The sequence below is a fragment of the Amblyraja radiata genome, chromosome 19, assembly GCF_010909765.2.
Source record: "Amblyraja radiata isolate CabotCenter1 chromosome 19, sAmbRad1.1.pri, whole genome shotgun sequence".
NCBI lineage: Eukaryota > Metazoa > Chordata > Chondrichthyes > Rajiformes > Rajidae > Amblyraja > Amblyraja radiata.
This window is the reverse complement of record NC_045974.1, coordinates 47,272,187-47,292,671: the sequence shown is the minus strand read 5'-3', so window position 1 is coordinate 47,292,671 and position 20,485 is coordinate 47,272,187.

Sequence of the window (20,485 nt, the reverse complement as noted above, 5' to 3'; positions counted from 1 at the left end):
TTTAGATAGTAATCTGCCTTCCTGGTTTTATTGCCAAAGTGGATAACCTCACATTTATCCGCATTAAACTTCATCTGCCATGCATCTGCCCACTCACCGAACCTGTCCACGTTAACCTGTATTCTCATAGCATCCTCCTCACAGCTCACATTACCACCCAGCTTTGTGTCATCTGCAAATTTGCTAATGTTACTTTCAATCCCTTCATCTAAATCATTGATGTATATTGTAAATAGCTGCGGTCCCAGCACCGAGCCTTGCGGTGCCCCACTAATCACTGCCTGCCATTCTGAAAGGGACCCGTTAACCCCTACTTTTTGTTTCCTGTCTGCCAACCACTTCTCTATCCATGTCAGCACTCAACCGCCAATACCATGTGACCTAATTTTGCCCACTAATCTCCTATGTGGGACCTTATCAAATGTTTTCTGAAAGTCCAGGTACACTACATCCACTGGCTCTCCCTTGTCGATTTTCCAAGTTACATCCTCAAAAAATTCCAGAAGTTTAGTCAAGCATGATTTCCCCTTTGTAAATCCATGCTGACTCGGACCGATCCTGTTACTGCTATCCAAATGTGCCGCTATTTCATCTTTTATAATTGACTCCAGCATCTTCCCCAACACTGATGTCAGGCTAACTGGTCTATCATTCCGTTTTCTCTCTCCTGCCTTTCTTAAAAAGTGGGATAATATTAGCCACCCTCCAATCCGCAGGAACTGATCCTGAATCGATAGAACATTGGAAAATTATCATCAATGCATCCACAATTTCTAGAACCACTTCCTTAGAAGATAGACGGGCAGAAGAGAGACGGGGTGGAGAACAGCGTGGAGGAGGAGAGTGGAGAGGGGTAGAGAGGGGAGAGAAGAGGGGAGGGTAGAGAAGAGTGGAGGGGAGGGGCAAGATGAGATGTGAGGAGGAGGAGAGGAGAGACAAGAGGAGAGGTGATGGGGAGAGGAGAGGGAGCAGAGGAGCGGAGCAGAGGAGAGAGGAGGAGAGGGGAAGAAAAGAGGAGATGTGGGGAATAGATGAGGGGATGAGGAGAGGCGAGGGGAGGGGGGAGAGGAGAGGAGAGAACAATCTCTCGCCTCCACTATATTAGTTATCTTTGGTGCTGGATTTGAGGGGAGGGGGGAGAGAGAAGCAGGGCAGTGAGGAAATTTACCCTGGAACACAAAACAATTCTGCCAGGTTTTAACACTCTGGCCAAGCAACAAACAGCAGGGTCACTGTCTTGCAACATTATTTACATTATTTACAATCCCTTTGCAGCAATCCAATCAAATTCATGCATTTACAATACATTGGAGTTCCTCTGCAAGATTCTCATACATACCAACAATTACAAAGATTCTTGGACCTTCCTTATCTGAGCTACTGATCCGGGACCTAGACTTCCCGGCACCAGCTAGCAGCCTGTGGCTTCTTATATACAAATGGCTAAAAGGCCTTTTGAATGCATGAATCCGCCGCTCTATTTTGGCTCTATTTTGGCCAGGATGTGCGTGTGGGTTGTGTGGGGGGAGGGGTTTGTGGGCAAGGTGGGTGTGTGTGGGCGGCGGGTGTGTGGCGAGGTGGGTGTGTATGCGTGGGGGTTGTGTGGGGGAGAGGTGTGTGTGGGCTGGGTGTGTTTTGTGGGGAGAAGTGTGTGTGGGCGGGGGAGAGTGAGCTCGGAGAAAACATGTGGAAGAGCCATGGGGGAGAGGGGGCATCACGGGGGGGGGGCAGGAGCCAGGAAGGGGAACCAGAGAGGTAGTGGCTAGAATTGGCGGTGCGATGGCGACTCACAGCGGGCGCTGGTCGTTCTCCCCCGCCGGGATCAGAGTCTCCGCTTTCCGTTTGGCGACATCTCCAACTCTGGGCTGGGCTGGGCTGGGCTCGGTACCCGATGCTGGGCTTGGTTGGGTACCCGACTCTGGGCAGGGCTGGGTTTCCGACTCTGGGCAGGCCTGGGTCTCCCACGCTGGGCTGGGCTGGGCTGGGTTGGATACCCGACTCTGGGCTGGGCTGGGTTGTGTACTCGACGCTGGGCTGGGCTGGGTTGGTTACCCGACTCTCGGCAGGGCTGGGTTTCCGACTCTGGGCAGGCCTGGGTCTCCCACGCTGGGCTGGGCTGGATCGGGTCGGGTTTCTGAGGCAGGGCTGCTGCTTGGGGCTGGGCTGCTTCAGGTCCCTCCTATTGGAAACCTCCGCTGGCCATCTTCAGCTCCAGTAAAGACGTGATGCCGCAGAAATGGGCGGACGTCCTGGAGAGTGACAGGGGAAGAGACTAATCCACATGGTGCTGACTGGCGGGAGAAGAGATCGATCTGCGCACGCGCTGTTTTTAAGATTTTTAAACCTCACTAACTTTTACGACATTCAACCGATTAGAACGGAAATTGGTGCACTCACAGCATAGGAGACCGGCGGGTGAATTGGCGAAAATTCCGAGTGCTATCGCGAACCATTTTTGGTTTAAGTAAACAGATTTTTTTTTGTGTTGTAATCCTATACGTTTGGGTTTATTATATACTTCTTATGAAAGAGGGATATCGAAAAATATAATTTGTTTTTCAAATAAAAAAAACAATACAGCGCAATAAAAAAAACAAGGCTGGAAGTCCTGAGAGCAACCCAAGGAGTTCATATTTGCAGTTTAGTTGGAGTCGTTGTGTTCAATAGCCTGATGGTTGTTGGGAAGACCATCAACACTTCCCAGGATGGAAATATCAAATAGTAGAGAACATAGATATAAGGGCCAGAGGGGCACAGTTTAAAGGAGATGTGCAGAGCAGGTTTTTAATAACAGAGTTCGGAGAATAACTGGAACTCACTGCCAGAGTTAGTGGAGGATGCAAATATAATAGTGGCCTTTAAGAGACATTTTTAGATAGGCAAATGAATATACAGGGAATTGAGGGATATGGATTATGTGCAGACAGATAAGAGTTGGTCTTGGCATTATGTTCAGCTTCGTTATTTTAGTTACAAAAATCCTATGAAGGAATCATTCATTTAAGTTTAATATCGGAGTGGGAGATTGAAACCTTCACATGGTCCACCCTGTTTCGACTAATGCAATCAACCCGATGTGCACAAACAAATAGATCAAATAGAACAAGTTGACCTACAACTTTAGGCTGTGCACGCCATACGCAAGAAGAAGAAGAAGTAGAAGCAGAAATGTTAATATCAATTTCTCTCTACTTCTGTCTCTCTAGATGGGAACCATTAATCTATCAATTTTCATCCAAGGACTGTAATTGGTAAATAAGGACAATGAAACTGTTCACATTTTATCCATCACTGGTTACTTGTTGGCTCTTGGTAACCACATGTGCATAGCAACAAATTTCATCACAATAGTGAATTAGTCAATAACCATCAAAGAAAACTTTCAATAAATTAGTCAATAACTATCATAGAAAAATGTCAAGAGGATTTGGTTTGAATAAATAAAATATTTTTTTGTGATTCTATACATTTGGGTTCATTATGTATATTATGAAAGAGGGATATAGAAAAATAAAATTTGTTTTTGATGACATTTTTCTAGAGAGAGAGTGTTAGAGAGGGAAGCAAAAGGGGTGGAGGAGTGGAGAGGAGAGAAGAGGGGGGAGAAGATGGGAGGGACGAAGGGAGGGGCAGGGGAGGAGATGAGAGAGTAGAGGAGAGGAGACCAGGGCAGGAGAGGGGGGAGGGAGGCGAGAGGGAGAGGGAGGGGAGGAGAGATGAGGGGAGGAGAGGAGGGGTGAATGGAGGAGAGGAGAGAGAAGAAGGGAGATGGCAGAGGAGGGTGGAGAAGGGAGAGGAGATGGGAGGGGATGAGAGGACAGTAGAAGAGGGCAGAGGAGGGATGGGAGGGGGAGAGAGGAAAGAGGAGAGGAGTGGAGAGTAGAGGAAAGGTGAGGAGAGGAGGGGATGAGAGGAGAGGGGGAGGGGGTTAGACAATCTATCAGCACCAGATTACTATTATCTTTGGTGCTGGATTTGAGGGTAGGGGAGAGAGTGGGAGAGGGAATGGAAGAGCGAGGAGGGGAGGAGAGGAGAGGGGAGGAGATCAGAGTGGAGAGGAGGGGAGGTGTGGAAAGGGGGGGAGATGAGATGAGGAGTGTATACAATCTCTCACCTGCACCATTTTACATTTATTTTTGGTGCTGGATTTCAGGGCAGGGGAGAGAGAGAGAGAGATGGGGGGGGGGGTGGAGAGGAGGGGATGACAGGGGAGGAGAGGAGAGATGAGAGGAGATGGGAGGAGAGAGGAGTGGAGAGGAGAGGAGAATCTCTCACTTGCTCCATATTACAATTATCTTTGGTGCTGCATTGATGGGGAGGGGAGAGAGAGGTAGAGGGAGTGGAGGAAAGAGGAGGAGAGAACTGGTGAGGAGGGGACAAAATGGGTGGTGATGAGAGGAGAGGGGAGGATAAGAGAGGAGACCGGACAACTGGTGGGGAAGGGAATAGGGAAAAGGACAGCAGAGGAGGGGATTGAAGGGTAGTGAAGGTGGGGGGGGGGGGGGTAGTGGAGAGGAGTGGGGACTGGAAGAGAGTAGGGGAAGAGGGGATAGGAGAGGGGAGGAGGTGTGAGGAGGGGATAGGGAAGGAGAGGGGTAGAGGAGAGGTGAGGTGAGGGGAGGAGGAGATGAGAGGAGTATATGCGGGGAGAGGGGAGGATAGGGAGGGACAGGAGAGGATAGGAGGGGAGGAGAGGAGAGGTGAGGAAGGGAGGGGGACGGGAGGAAGGTTTGAGAGAAGAGGGTTGATGGGAGGCGAGGAGAAGAGAGAAGAGGAGAATAGGGAAGAGGAGAGGAGAGTAGAGGAGGAGGGAGAAGAGCGGAGGAGAGGGGCAAGAGGAGAGGGGAGGAAGGGAGAGGTGAGACGAGGACAGGAGACAATCTCTCCACCAATTATCTTTGGTGCTGGATATGAGGGGAGGGGAGGGGAGCGGGGAAGAGGGGGAGGGATGAGGTGATAGGAGATAGGGGGGGAGGGGAGAAGAGGAGAGGAGTGGAGGGGAGAACAGTGGAGGGGAGAACAGTGGAGGGGAGGATGGTGGAAGATAAGAGGAGGGGAGAAAGGGGAGGGGAGAGAAGAGAGGAGAGGAGTGGAGAGATGGGATGAGAGGCGAGGAGAAGGGAGGGGTGGACAGGAGGGGAGAGGAGGGGAGAGGAGGTGAGATGTGGCGAGAGGCGATGAGGGGAAGGGAGGGGGATGAAAGAGGAGATTAGGATAGGATAGGTGATGGGAGGTGAGGAGAGGAGAGGAGTGGAGAGGAGCGTAGGGCCAGGAGCGGTGGGTAGAGGGGAGAGCTGATGAGGAGAGTAGACGAGGGGAGGATGGGAGAGGGGAGGAGAGCAGATAATCTCACCACCATATTGTAATTATTTGCTGGATTTGAGTGGGAGGGAGAGGGAGGGGAGGAGGAGTGGGGAGGGGAGGAGTGGAGAGGTGAGGTCAGGAGAGGGGAGGAGTATAGGAGACAATCTCTTACCTACACCATATTGCAGTTATCTTTGGTGCTGGATTTCAAGGGTGGGGAGAGAGAGGGTGGGGGAGAGAGGAGGGGATTAGAGAGGGGAGGAGAAGAGGAGAGGAGTGGAGAGGGAATGTTATGTATTAGCTCTGGAAACGGTCTTAAATAAGACTCGGAACACACAGGTACTTAGAAACATAGAAACATAGAAATTAGGTGCAGGAGTAGGCCATTCGGCCCTTCGAGCCTGCACCGCCATTCAATATGATCATGGCTGATCATCCAACTCAGTGGCTGATCATCCAATTCAGTCTTAACATGCTTGTTGTATTGTGATCGCCATCTTGAGTCTCGCCGTGTACAATCGCGCAAGCCATTCAAACATGCGAATCATATTCTCATACACAACACTCCTCCCCCTTTAACTTGGAGGCAGGTAACACAATTTCACCTTCACGGTATATGATCTTTTACACAATTATAATTGAATAATACACTGTTCTCCAAGTCGTATTATGAAAGTAATCTTACAATTAGATCATCATAATTGTAATAAACATGCATAAAGTAAACTTGGCACATGATTTTTTCATAATATTCCACCAATCTTCCTTAAACATGGTGTGGCAAACCAAATAAATAACACATTGCTTTATGTGTTTTCACTTATAAAGCACAACATCCTCATATCTTTTAGGTGTTCTTTTAGTTCTATTAGACATAGAAACATAGAAACATAGAAAATAGGTGCAGGGGTAGGCCATTCGGTCCTTCGAGCCTGCACCGCCATTCAATATGATCATGGATGATCATCCAACTCAGAATCCTGTACCTGCCTTCTGTTCATACCCCCTGATCCCTTTAGCCACAAGGGCCACATCTAACTCCCTCTTAAATATAGCCAATGAACTGGCCTCAACTACCTTCTGCGGCAGAGAATTCCAGAGATTCACCACTCTCTGTGTGAAAAAAGTTTTCCTCATCTCGGTCCTAAAAGATTTCCCCTTTATCCTTAAACTGTGACCCCTTGTTCTGGACTTCCCCAACATCGGGAACAATCTTCCTGCATCTAGCCTGTCCAACCCTTTAAGAATTTTGTAATTTTCTATAAGAACCCCCCTCAATCTTCTAAATTCTAGCGAGTACAAACCGAGTCTATCCAGTCTTTCTTCATATGAAAGTCCTGACATCCCAGGAATCAGTCTGGTGAACCTTCTCTGTACTCCCTCTATGGCAAGAATGTCTTTCCTCGATTAGGAGACCAAAACTGTACGCAATACTCCAGGTGTGGTCTCACCAAGACCCTGTACAACTGCAGTAGAACCTCCCTGCTCCTATACTCAAATCCTTTTGCTATGAATGTTAACATACCATTCGCCTTCTTCACTGCCTGCTGCACCTGCATGCCTACTTTTAATGACTGGTGTACCATGACACCCAGGTCTCGTTGCATCTCCTAATCGGCCACCATTCAGATAATAATCTAATTTCCTGTTTTGCCACCAAAGTGTTTAACCTCACATTTATCCACATTATACTGCATCTGCCATGCATTTGCCCACTCACCCAGCCTATCCAAGTCACCTTGCAGCCTCCTAGCATCCTCCTCACAGCTAACACTGCCCCCCAGCTTCATGTCATCCGCAAACTTGGAGATGTTGCATTCAATTCCCTCATCCAAATCATTAATATATATCGTAAATAGCTGGGGTCCCAGAACTGAGCCTTGCGGTACCCCACTAGTCACTGCCTGCCATTGTGAAAAGGACCCGTTTACTCCTACTCTTTGCTTCCTGTCTGCCAGCCAGTTCTCTATCCACATCAATACTGAACCCCCAACACCGTGTGCTTTAAGTTTGAATATTAATCTCTTATGTGGGACCTTGTCGAAAGCCTTCTGAAAGTCCAGATATAACACATCCACTGGTTCGCCCTTATCCACTCTACTAGTTACATCCTCGAAAAAAATCTATAAGATTTGTCAGACATGATTTACCCTTCATAAATCCATGCTGACTTTATCCAATGATTTCACCACTTTCCAAATGTGCTGCTATCCCATCTTTAAAAACTGATTCTAGCAGTTTCCCCACTACCGACGTTAGACTAACTGGTCTGTAATTCCCCGTTTTCTCTCTCCCTCTCTTTTTAAAAAGTGGTGTTACATTAGCTACCCTCCAATCCTCAGGAACTACTCCAGAATCTAAAGAGTTTTGAAAAATTATCACTAATGCGTCCACTATTTCTGGGGCTACTTCCTTAAGTACTCTGGGATGCAACCTATCTGGCCCTGGGGATTTATCGGCCTTTAATCCATTCAATTTACCTAACACCACTTCCCAGCTAACCTGGATTTCACTCAGTTCTTCCATCTCATTTGACCCCCGGTCCCCTGCTATTTCCGGCAGATTATTTATGTCTTCCTTAGTGAAGACAGAACCAAAGTAGTTATTCAATTGGTCTGCCATGTCCTTGTTCCCCATGATCAATTCACCCGTTTCTGACTGCAAGGGACCTACATTTGTTTTAACTAATCTTTTTCTCTTCACATATCTATAAAAGCTTTTGCAATCAGTTTTTATGTTCCCTGCCAGTTTTCTTTCATAATCTATTTTCTCTTTCCTAATTAAGCCCTTTGTCCTCCTCTGCTGGTCTCTGAATTTCTCCCAGTCCTCTGGTAGGCTGCTTTTTCTTGCTAATTTGTACGCTTCATCTTTTGTTTTGATACTATCCCTGATTTCCCTTGTTATCCACGAATGCACTACCTTCTCTGATTTATTTTTTTGCCAAACTGGGATGAACAATTGTTGTAATTCATCCATGCAGTCTTTAAATGCCTTCCATTGCATATCCACCGTCAACCCATTAAGAATCAATCACCAGCCTATCTTGGCCAATTCACGTCTCATACCCTCAAAGTTACCTTTCTTTAAGTTCAGGACTCTTGTTTCTGAATTAACGATGTCACTCTCCATCCTAATGAAGAACTCAACCATATTATGGTCACTCTTGCCCAAGGGGCCACGCACAACAAGACTGCTAACTAACCATTCCTCATTAATACCCAGTCTAGAATAGCCTGCTCTCTCGTTGGTTCCTCTACATGTTGGTTTAGAAAACTATCCCGCATACATTCCAAGAAATCCTCTTCCTCAGCACCACTGCCAATTTGATTCCCCCAATCTATATGTCGATTGAAGTCACCCATTATAATTGTTTTACCTTTGTTGCACACATTCCTAATTTCCTGTTTGATGCCATCCCCAACTCCACTACTACTGTTAGGTGGCCTGTACACAACTGCCACTAGCGTTTTCTGCCCCTTAGTGTTTCGCAGCTCTACCCATATCGATTCCACATCCTCAAAGCTAATGTCCTTCCTTTCTATTTCGTTAATCTGCTCTCTAACGCTACCCCACCTCCTTTCGCTTTCTGTCTATCCCTCCTGAATATTGAATATCCCTGGATGTTCAGCTCCCAGCCTTGGTCACCCTGGACCCATGACTCCGTGATCCCAACTATATCATAGTCATTAATAGCTATCTGCACATTCAACTCATCCACCTTATTACGAATGCTCCTTGCATTGAGACACAAAGCCTTCAGGCTTGTTTTTACAACACTCTTACCCCTTATACTATTATGCTGAAAAGTGGCCCTTTTTGATTTTTGCCCTGGATTTGCCGGCCTGCCGCTTTTACTTTTCACCTTGCTACCTATTGCTTCTACCCTCATTTTACACCCCTCTGTCTCTACGCTCACACATTTAAGAAACCCTTTCCCTTTAACTCCATCCTCCACTATCCCATTCGACACCCCACCCCCCTTATTCAGTTTAAAACCACCCGTGTAGCAGTGGCAAACCTGCCTGCCAGAATGCTGGTCCCACACCTGTTAAGATGCAATCCGTCCCTTTTGTACAGTTCCCCCTTACCCCAAAACAGATCACAGTGATCTAAGAATCTAAATCCCTGCCCCGTGCACCAGTTCCTCAGCCACATGTTCAGGTCCCGTATCTCCATGTTCCTGCTCTCGCCTGCACGAGGAACTGGAAGCAAACCGGAGATAACAACCCTGGAGGTCCTGCTTTTCAGCATTTTTCTGAGTTCTCTAAAGTCACGCTGCAGAATATTCATCCCCTTCTTTCCGACATTGTTTGTGCCGACATGCACTACTACTTCCGGATGTTCACGTTCGCCCTTGAGGATTTTCTGCACTCTGTCCATGACATCCTGGATCCTGGCACCAGGAAGGCAGCACACCATCCTCGCATCCCGTCTGTTGCCGCAGAAACCCCTGTCCATACCTCTCACAATGGAGTCTCCCACTACAATGGCGTTGCCTGCCTTAGCCTTTTTGGTTTTGGCTCAACAGCCCTATTCGCATCGCAAGCCAGTCCGCCGCTCAGTGTAAACACGTCTTCTGTCCCGACAGCTTCTAAGTGGGTGAGCCTGTTCACAAGAGGTACAACACTCGGGGACGTTGGCATTCCATGCTTCCCTCCCTTTCTCACTGTCTCCCACCTTCTCTCTTCCAGTACCTTATGCGTCTCTCTGTCCGTGTTGGACTTTGCATGTGACCTGAGATATCAGGCTCTGGTTGTGATGTGGTGTTATCACTATGAGCTAGAGGTTCGTCAATCTCTGCAGTTCTTTCAGAATCTACACCTTCGGTTGGAGTAGGCAGAACTATCATTGGCTCCTCGTTTGGTTCAACCACTTCTCTTTGCTGGAAGTTGTTGTGCTCGTCACCTTTTGGCAAATATGCTCTCATTTGATCGACATGATGACACACAACTCTTCCCTCCATCAACTTTACGTTGTACATGACTTCACGGATGACTTCTGCTATCCATATAACCATATAACCATATAACCATATAACAATTACAGCACGGAAACAGGCCATCTCGACCCTTCTAGTGCGTGCCGAACACGTATTATCCCCTAGTCCCATACACCTGCGCTCAGACCATAACCCTCCATTCCTTTCCCGTCCATATAACTATCCAATTTATTTTTAAATGATAAAAACGAACCTGCCTCCACCACCTTCACTGGAAGCTCATTCCACACAGCCACCACTCTCTGAGTAAAGAAGTTCCCCCTCATGTTACCACTAAACTTCTGTTCCTTAATTATCAAGTCATGTCCCCTTGTTTGAATCTTCCCTACTCTCAGTGGGAAAAGCTTATCCACGTCAACTCTGTCTATCCCTCTCATCATTTTAAAGACCTCTATCAAGTCCCCCCTAAACCTTCTGCGCTCCAAAGAATAAAGCCCTAACTTGTTCAACCTTTCTCTGTAACTTAGTTGCTGAAACCCAGGCAACATTCTAGTAAATCTCCTCTGTACTCTCTCTATTTTACTTCGGAGTCACGTGAGTGTGTGCCTCTGGTGCTTCATCAAGCTCTGCGAGCTCAGGGTGATTCCATGAAGAGTTCTCTTCGTGGATCGGCAAGCGCGACAATGCATCTGCATTCTGGTGTAGCCTTCTTGCCTTCTCGATCGACAATCTTATAACTGTAGGCAGATAGGGTTATATGCCCTCAATAACTTCTCGTTTGACTCCTCCCATTTCCTCCAAATACAAGGCGTAGCTATGGGCACACACATGGGCCCCAGCTACGCCTGCATCTTTGTCGGGTACGTCGAACAATACTTGTTCAATACGTACCAGGGCCCCATCCCCGACCTCTACCTCCGCTACATCAACCGACTCCAACTGGTCCAGAATGCTGCCGCCCGACTCATCACCCACACCAAATCCTGGCATCACATCACTCCAGTCCTCAAACAACTTCACTGGCGTCCCATCTCCCACCGGATCACCTACAAAATCCTTATCCTCACCTACAAAGCCCTCCACCATCTGGCCCCCCCATATCTCACTAACCTCCTCTCCCCCTACCAACCCTCACGGCCCCTCAGATCCACATCAGCCGGTCTCCTCTCCATCCACAAGTCCAACCTCCGCAGTTTTGGGGACAGAGCCTTCTCCAGGGCAGCTCCCAGGCTCTGGAACACCCTCCCCCAACTGATCCGTAATTCCGTGTCCCTCTCCATCTTCCAGTCCCGCCTCAAGACCCATCTCTTCCCCTCTGCCTATCCTTAGCCCCACGTCCCCCTCCCTTTTCATCTGTGCATTAATTGCCTCATATTGTGTTTTGAATTGAATTCTGTCTTTACTTTGTGTACTAGTCATGTCTCTACTATTTATTTCATTCCCCTTACATGTTTTTCCTCTACCTGCTAAATTTTTGTAAGGTGTCCTTGAGACTCTTGAAAGGCGCCCATAAATAAAATGTATTATTATTATTATTACATCGATGACTGCTTTGGTGCAACCTCCTGCACCCACACACAACTGACTGACTTCATCCACTTCACCACTAACTTCCATCCGGCACTCAAATACACCTGGACCATTTCCGACACTTCCCTACCATTCCTTGACCTCACTATCTCCATCGCAGGTGATAGATTTCTGACCGACATCCACTGTAAACCCAAAGACTTCCATGGATATTTGGACTACACTTCTTCCCACCCTGCTTACTGTAAGGACTCCACCCCCTACTCCCAATTCCACCGTCTACGCCCCATCTGCTCCCAGGATGAAGCGTTCCACACCAGGGCATCTGAAATGTCCTCATTCGTCAGGGAACAGGGGTTCCCCTCCTCCACCATAGATGAGGATCGCACCAGGATCTCTTCCATACCCTGCAACACTGCTCTCTCTCCCCATCCCCCCTCTCGCAACAAGAGCAGAGTCACCCTAGTCCTCACCTTTCACCCCACCAGCCGTCACATACAAGTAATCCTCCATCAGTTTCGCCACTTCCAACGTGACCCCACCACTCGCCACATCTTCCCATCTCCCCCCCTGTCTGCCTTCCGCAAAGACCGCTCCCTCCGTAACTCCTTTGTCAGTTCTTCCCTTCCCTCCCATACCACCCCATCCCCGGGCACTTTCCATTGCAACTGCAAGAGATGCAACACTTGTCCCTTTACCTACCCCCTCGACTCCATTCAAGGACCCAAGCAGTCGTTCCAGGTGCGACAGAGGTTCACCTGCATCTCCTCCAACCTCATCTATTGCATCCGCTGCTCTAGATGTCAGCTGATCTATATCGGTGAGACCAAGCGGAGGCTGGGCGATTGTTTCGCCGAACACCTCCGCTCGGTCCGCAATAACCAACCTGACCTCCCGGTGGCTCAACACTTCAACTCCCACTCCCACTCCGTATCCGACCTCTCTGTCCTGGGTCTCCTCCATTGCCAGAGTGAGCAACACCGGAAATTGGAGAAACAGCACCTCATATTCCGCTTGGGGAGTCTGCATCCTGCGGTTATCAACATTAAATTCTCCCAATTTTGTTAGTCCTTGCTGTCTCCTCCCCTTCCTCAGCCCTCGGGCTGTCTCCTCCCATCCCTCAGCCTTCGCGCTCCTCCTCCTCCTTTTTCCTTTCTTCTCACCCCCCCCTCTCCCCCCCTCCCCCCACCCCTCATCAGTCTGAAGAAGGGTTTCTGCCCGAAAAGTTGCCTATTTCCTTCGATCCATAGATGCTGCTGCACCCGCTGAGTTTCTCCAGCATTTTTGTGTACCTTCGATTTTCCAGCATCTGCAGTTCCTTCTTAAACACAGGGTTATATGCCATCTTGCTACGTGAGCAGAGGCCATTGGGCTAGCAGGCTTGTGGTCTCCAAAGAGTCCCATCAGAGGCTTGTGATCAGTCACAATGGTGAAAGACCTCCCATGTAACTGCGTGTGGAACTTCTTCAGTCCGAAGTGATGGATAAACCCTCCTTTTCATATTGTGCACTGGGCTTGAGAGTGCGTGAAGCAAAAGCTATCGGACGTTCTTGTCCAACTGAATCCACATGGCTTATCACAACACCTAAGCAATAGGGGCTTGCATCAGTTTGGAGCAAGATTGTTTTGGCTGGATTGTAATGTATCAGCACACTATCACTCTGAAGAAGACACTTGGATCTCTGGAATGCCTGATCTTGTTCCTTTCCCCATGTGAACTTGGGATCAGGCTTGCTGCTTCTCCTCCCACTCTTTGCATCTGCTGATCTGTACTCATCCTTCAGCATTAGAGTCAATGGTGCAATCTCCTGTGACAGGTTGGGTATGAACTTCCTGTAATACCCAAGTAAGCTGAGGTATGCCATAAGTTGGCTTTGGTTCACAGGTGGCTTTGCTTCCCGCACCGCATCAACTTTGTCTTGAAGAGGACGAAGACCATTCTTGTTCAGTCGATGTCTGAGATAGTCGACTGACTCTTACATCAGTGCACAATTCTCCTTCTTCAGACGTAACCCACTGATTTCAAGTCTTGACAGGATCACTTCCAGGTTCCTGAGGTGCTCTTCATCAGTCCTTCCGCTGATGATGATATCATCCAGATATGGCTTGCACATGGGAATATGCAGGCTTTCCATTGGTCTCTGGAACATGGCTGGTGCGCTGGATATCCCAAAGTGTAACCTGGTATACTCAAAGAGACCTTTGTGTGTATTGATTGTGGTGAACATCCGAGCTTCAGGGTCTAACTCAATCTGATGATAGGCATGGGAGAGGTCTAGTTTAGAGAACTTTGCTCCTCATTCTAGTTCCTGCAGGAAATCCTCCAACGTTGGAAGTGGATGCTGTTCCACTTGCAGCACCTTAATTGCTGTGAGCTTGTAATTGCCACAGACTCTCATGCTCCCATCCGGTTTCGTAACAGCTATGATCGGCCATGCGAAATCTGTTGTCTTCACCAGCTTGATAATGCCATCCTGCAACAAGTCATCCAATGCGGCATCAATCTACTTTCTAGCAGCATATGAAACAGGAGCTGCCTTGTAAATCTTTGCCCCACTGTTTTTGTCTTGTGGTTACACTTTGGCTTGGTATCCCTTCAGTACTCCATGGGTGACGTTATTAAACAGCATGGCATGCTTGTTGAGTATTGAGATGGCATCTTGCAAACTGTGTATATGACTTAGGCTTGAATCCATCGTGTTCTGGCTGGCCATATTTGACAGCAATCCAGGGTACTTCCTCAACCAGTCTCTCCCCATTAAAGCGCTTTCTCACTTGCACCTTTCTTTACTAAGTATCAAGAATCAAGTATCAAGTATATCTTTATTGTCATTTTCCTGAGTACTCACATACCCAGAGGAAACAAAAAAACGTAGCTCAACCAGTGTCCATTCAGTGTGCAGTAAAAAATAAATAGAAATAAAAATACATATATCATGAACAAATTAAACACTCTACTCTCTACTAAACATCAAAACAGGCATTCCGATCGGCAGCGGCACGACAGTGGCTCTGCTGCAGTGTGTCCAGGTTGGTGGTTGGTGCGCAATACTTTGGCAGGGGGCAAAGTCCGATTATCAGTCTTATAGCCTGCGGGAAGAAGCTGAGGAGCATCCTGCTGGTTTTGCAGCTAATGCTCCTGTAACTCTTCCCAGATGGCCGGATGGAAAATATGTGATGCGATGGGTGGTAGGGGTCTTTGATGATGGAGATGGCTCTGCTGATACATCTCTTCCTGTATATGTCCAGCAGAAAAGGGAGTGGAGCACCAATAATCCTGCTGGCGGTCTTCACAATCCTGTCTAGTTGGTGCCGTTCGTACGCCTTGCAGCTCCCGAACCAGGAAGTGATGCCGTAGGTTAATGTGCTCTCGATTGTCCCCCTATAAAAAGTTCGTAGGTGTGTAGTGGGGAGACCTGCTTTCCGTAGTCTTCGGAGAGGGTGTAGTCGCTGCTGGGCTCTCTTGACCAGTGCTGTGGTGTTGGTCGTGGACGTCAGGTCATCTGACAGGTGGAGTCCTAGGAACTTCACGCTGCTGACCCTTTCCACATCAGCTCCATCGATGTGCAGAGGTGTATGGTGTTGTTTTCCCGCCCTCCTGAAGTCAACCACCATCTCCTTAGTTTTTCCCACGTTGAGAATGAGGTTGTGGGATTTGCACCATCCTGTGAGCAGCTCCACCTCCATCCTGTACGCCGACTCATCATTGTCACTGATGAGATCCACCACTGTTGTGTCATCAGCGAACTTGTTGATGAAACATAGAAACATAGAAACATAGAAAATAGGTGCAGGAGTAGGCCATTCGGCACTTCGAGCCTACACCGCCATTCAATATGATCATGGCTGATCATCCAACTCAGTATCCTGTACCTGCCTTCTCTCCGTTACCCCCTGATCCCTTTAGCCACAAGGGTCACATCTAACTCCCTCTTAAATATAGCTAATGAACTGGCCTCAACTACCTTCTGCGGCAGAGAATTCCAGAGATTCACCACTCTCTGTGTGAAAAAAGTTTTCCTCATCTCGGTCCTAAAAGATTTCCCCCTTATCCTTAAACTGTGACCCCTTGTTCTGGACTTCCCCAACATCGGGAACAATCTTCCTACATCTAGCCTGTCCAATCCGTTAAGAATTTTGTAAGTTTCTATAAGATCCCCCCTCAATCTTCTAAATTCTAGCGAGTACAAACCGAGTCTATCCAGTCTTTCTTCATATGCAAGTCCTGACATCCCAGGAATCAGTCTGGTGAACCTTCTCTGTACTCTCTCTATGGCAAGAATGTCTTTCCTCAGATTAGGAGACCAAAATTGTACGCAATACTCCAGGTGTGGTCTCACCAAGACCGTGTACAACTGCAGTAGAACCTCCCTGCTCCTATACTCAAATCCTTTTGCTATGAATGCAAACATTCCATTCGCCTTCTTCACTTCACGAAGTGGCTATGAAGTTGTTGTTGAGTCTAGCAGTACAGTCGTGTGTAAGCAGGCTAAACAGCAGGGGGCTTAGAACACAGCCTTAGGGCGAGCCAGTGCTCACGGCTATGGTCTTTGATGTCCTACTGCCCACCCTGACTGTCTGTTGCCGTTGCGATAGAAAGTTCAGGACCCAGTTACATGTGCCAGCATCAACCCCCAATAGCTCCAACTTCTCCACCAGCTGCTGCGGAATGATTGTGTTAAAAGCAGAGCTGAAGTCTGTGAAGAGGATCCTGGCATAAGTATTTTTCCGATCATGGTGTGACAGTACGAGGTTCAGTGTTGTTGAGACTGCGTCCTCTGTGGATCGGTTGGCTCTGTAGGCGAACTGCAGTGGGTCTAGGTCGGCAGGTAGACTATTTTTGATATGCTGCATAACCAGTCGCTCAATACACTTCATTACTATGGGTGTTAGAGCCACTTGTCGAAAGTCATTATGGCAGGCTGGGTTTGGTTTCTTCGGGACAGGGACGATGGTGGCACTCTTAAGACAGTTGGGCACTACTGCCTGGCTGAGTGAGATGTTAAAAATGTCTGTGAAGACATCTTTCAGTTGCTCGGCGCAGTCTCTTAAAGCGCATCCAGGAATGTTGTCCGGCCCTGCAGCTTTGCGTGGATTGATGCTGCCAAAGGCCTTTTTAACTCTGGCTGCGGACAGCCTGAGCGACTGGTCACTGGGAGATGGCATTAGTGCACGTGTCTGGGTGCTGTTTTTTACCTCAAACCGTGCGTAGAACTCGTTCAGTTCATCTGGTAGAGAGGGGTCGTTTTGGCATATCCGCAGCGGGGGGGGGGGGCTTGTAGTCAGTGATGGTATGAAATCCCTGCCACAAGCGACGTGTGTCTGTCATTTGTGAAGTGGCTATTAAGTTTTTGTCCATACAGCCTCTTCGCTTCCCTGATCCCCCGGGTTAGGTTACTCTTTGCCAGTTTGTATGCTGCGTTGTCCCCAGATTTAAATGCAGCATTCCGGATTCTCAGTAGGGAACACACTTCCCCAGTTAGCCAAGGTTTCTGATTGGCACGCCTCTTGACGGTTTTGATCACCGTTACATCATCAATGCATTTATTGATGTATCCGATGACGGATTCTGTGTATTCTTGGAGGTTGATGCCACTGTTATATGTTGCTGCCTCTCTGAAAATGGCCCACTGTGTGGTTTCGAAACAGTCTTGTAGTGCTGCGGTAGCTCCCTGTGGCCATGTTCTGACTTCTTTGACCATTGGCCTGTCCTGCTTCACCCTGGGTCTGTATGCAGGTGTGAGCATAACCGCTAGGTGGTCAGAGTTGCCGATATGGGGGAGGGGGGCTGCTTTATATGCATCTTTAATGTTGGTGTACAGCAGATCTAGTTTGTTCTTTCCCCTGGTTGCAATGTTCACATGCTGGTAGAATTTAGGCAGAACAGATGTAAGACTTGCCTGGTTGAAATCCCCATCTGCCATGAAGAAAGCATCTGGATGTTCCCTCTGCTGCTCACTGATGTTGTTGTAGAGCTCTGTCATAGCATCCTTCACGTCCGCGCTCGGTGGTACATAGACGGCCGTTATGAAGACTGCCGTTAGCTCCCTGGGTAAGTAGAAGGGTCAGCATTTCACAGTCATTAGCTCTACATGGGGTGAGCAGTAAGTGGAAATCATCACAGCATCCCGGCACCATGATCTGTTCACATACACAGCCAGTCCCCCTCCTCTTGCCTTACCAGCTAGCGAAGCTACTCTATCAGTTCTGTATAGCATAAGTCCCTCCAACTGGATCGCAGCGTTTGTGATGTTCTGATTCAGCCAGGTCTCCGTTAGGACGTAGACACAGCAGTTCTTCACGCTTCGTTGGGAGGCTCTCCACGCTCTGAGGTAGTCCATCTTGTTGTCGAGGGAGCGGACATTTGCCAACATGACTGTAGTCACTGCCGGTTTGTGAGGGTTCGCGTTTAGCCTAGCGTAGGCTCCTCCGCGCTTCCCCCGCTTCTGCCCCCTGCGATGTTTCCCCACCAGCTAGTACCACTAGGGTCAGCGTTTCTGGCTTTCTGTGAGGTTTGAGCTGTACCTGAGCCGCTGCATGTCCGTAGATGTCTATCTTCTCACCTGTGTAGGATTTCAGCTTGAGGCTACAGGGATCTAGTCTGGGGTCCTGACTGAGTTTTCTGAAGACTTCTTCTGGTACGATAGTCCATGGACTTCCAGTGTCAACTTCTAGTTGTACGTCCCTGCAGTTCACTATCACCGTGGCTGTATACGGGTCAGAGTTTGTCAACTTGTTGATCGATTCATCTTCCAAGTTGCTCAGCGGTGCCTCCAAGTGGTTTGCTTTTTTCTGGAATTGTCTCCTTCTCTGCTGGTAAGCTCTAACAGCATCACACTGGCTTATGGTGTGACCCGTTCCCGAGCACCTGAAGCACCTACCATCTCTAAATTTACACGTCGCTAGCTCATGGCTGCCGCCACATCTCCAGCACTTCTTGGAGAATTGAACCTTGATTCTGGATGCCCTTGGTGGACTCCTTGTCTTCTTTAGTCCAGGCTCCTTCCTTTGAAGCTGATGGACGGAGGTAGCATCATCTTGAGGCCTTCCGATCTTCTTGATCTGTTCTACATCTTGTTTAGCAACCTCCATCGCTGTCGCCATATTGACTGGGTTCATAAAGGTTAATTTTGGTGTACCCATCCTACCACCAATCTATCCCTTAGCATATTCTCCAGTTACTTAAAATTACACCCATCACTTAACTGACGAAGCCTTGCTAAGAACTGAGGGATTGTTTCATTTCTAATGTTCAATAGATTCAGGATCAGTTCCTGTGGATTGAGCGAGAGAGAAAACGGGGAATTACAGACCAGTTAGCCTGACTTCGGTGGTGGGAAAGCTGCTGGAGTCAATTATTAAAGAGGTAATAATGGGGCATTTGGATAGCAGTAAAAGGATTAGTCCAAGTCAACATGGATTTATGAAAGGGACATCATGCTTGACTAATCTTCTGGAATTTTTTGAGGATGTGACAAGTAAAATGGATGAAGGGGTGCCAGTGGATGTTGTGTATCTAGACTTTCAGAAAGCCTTTGATAAGGTCCCGCACGGGAGACTGGTGACTAAAATTAGAGCACATGGTATTGGGGGTAGGGTGTTGACATGGATAGAAAATTGGTTGGCAGACTGGAAGCAAAGAGTAGGAGTGAATGGGTACTTTTCAGAATGGCAGGCAGTGGCGAGTGGAGTGCCACAAGGCTCGGAGTTGGGGCTGCAACTGTTTACCATATATATTAATGATTTGGGAGAGGAAATTAGGAGCAACACTAGCAAGTTTGCAGATGACACAAAGCTGGGTGCCAGTGTGAGCTGTGAAGAGTATGTTAGGAGGTTGCAGGGTGACCTGGACAGGTTGAGTGAGTGGGCAGATGCGTGGCAGATGCAGTATAATATAGATAAATGTGAGGTTATCCACTTTGGCGGCAAAAACAAGGGGGCAGATTATTATCTCAATGTGGTTAGGTTAGGTAAGGGGGAGGTGCAGCGAGACCTGGGCGTCCTTGTACACCGGTCATTGAAAGTTGGCTTACAGGTACAGCAGGCAGTGAAGAAAGCTAATGGAATGTTGGCCTTCATAACAAGAGGATTTCAGTATAGGAGTAAAGAGGTTCTTCTGCAGTTGTATAGGGCTCTGGTGAGACCACATCTGGAGTATTGTGTACAGTTTTGGTCTCCTAATTTGAGGAAAGACATCCTTGTGATTGAAGCAATCACGAGATTGATCCCTGGGATGGCTGGACTGTCATATGAGGAAAGATTGAAAAGACTAGGCTTGTATTCACTGGAGTTTAGAAGGATGAGGGGGTATCTTATAGAAACATATAAAATTATAAAAGGACTGGTCAAGCTGGATGCAGGAAAAATGTTCCCAATGTTGGGCGAGTCCAGAACCAGGGGCCACAGTCTTAGAATAAAGGGGAGGTCATTTAAGACTGAGGTGAGAAAAAACTTTTCCACCCAGAGAGTTGTGAATTTATGGAATTCCCTTCCACAGAAGGCAGTGGAGGCCAAATCACTGGATGGATTTAAGAGAGAGTTAGGTAGAGCTTTAGGGGCTAGCGGAGTCAAGGGATATGGGGAGAAGGCAGGCACGGGTTGTTGATTGGGGACGATCAGCCATTGTAAAAAAGTGAAGTCTGACACACTTGTAACTTTACTTATTGTTTAATGAGCACTCAGGTTAAACACATTTCAGGGATAAAGTGTCCT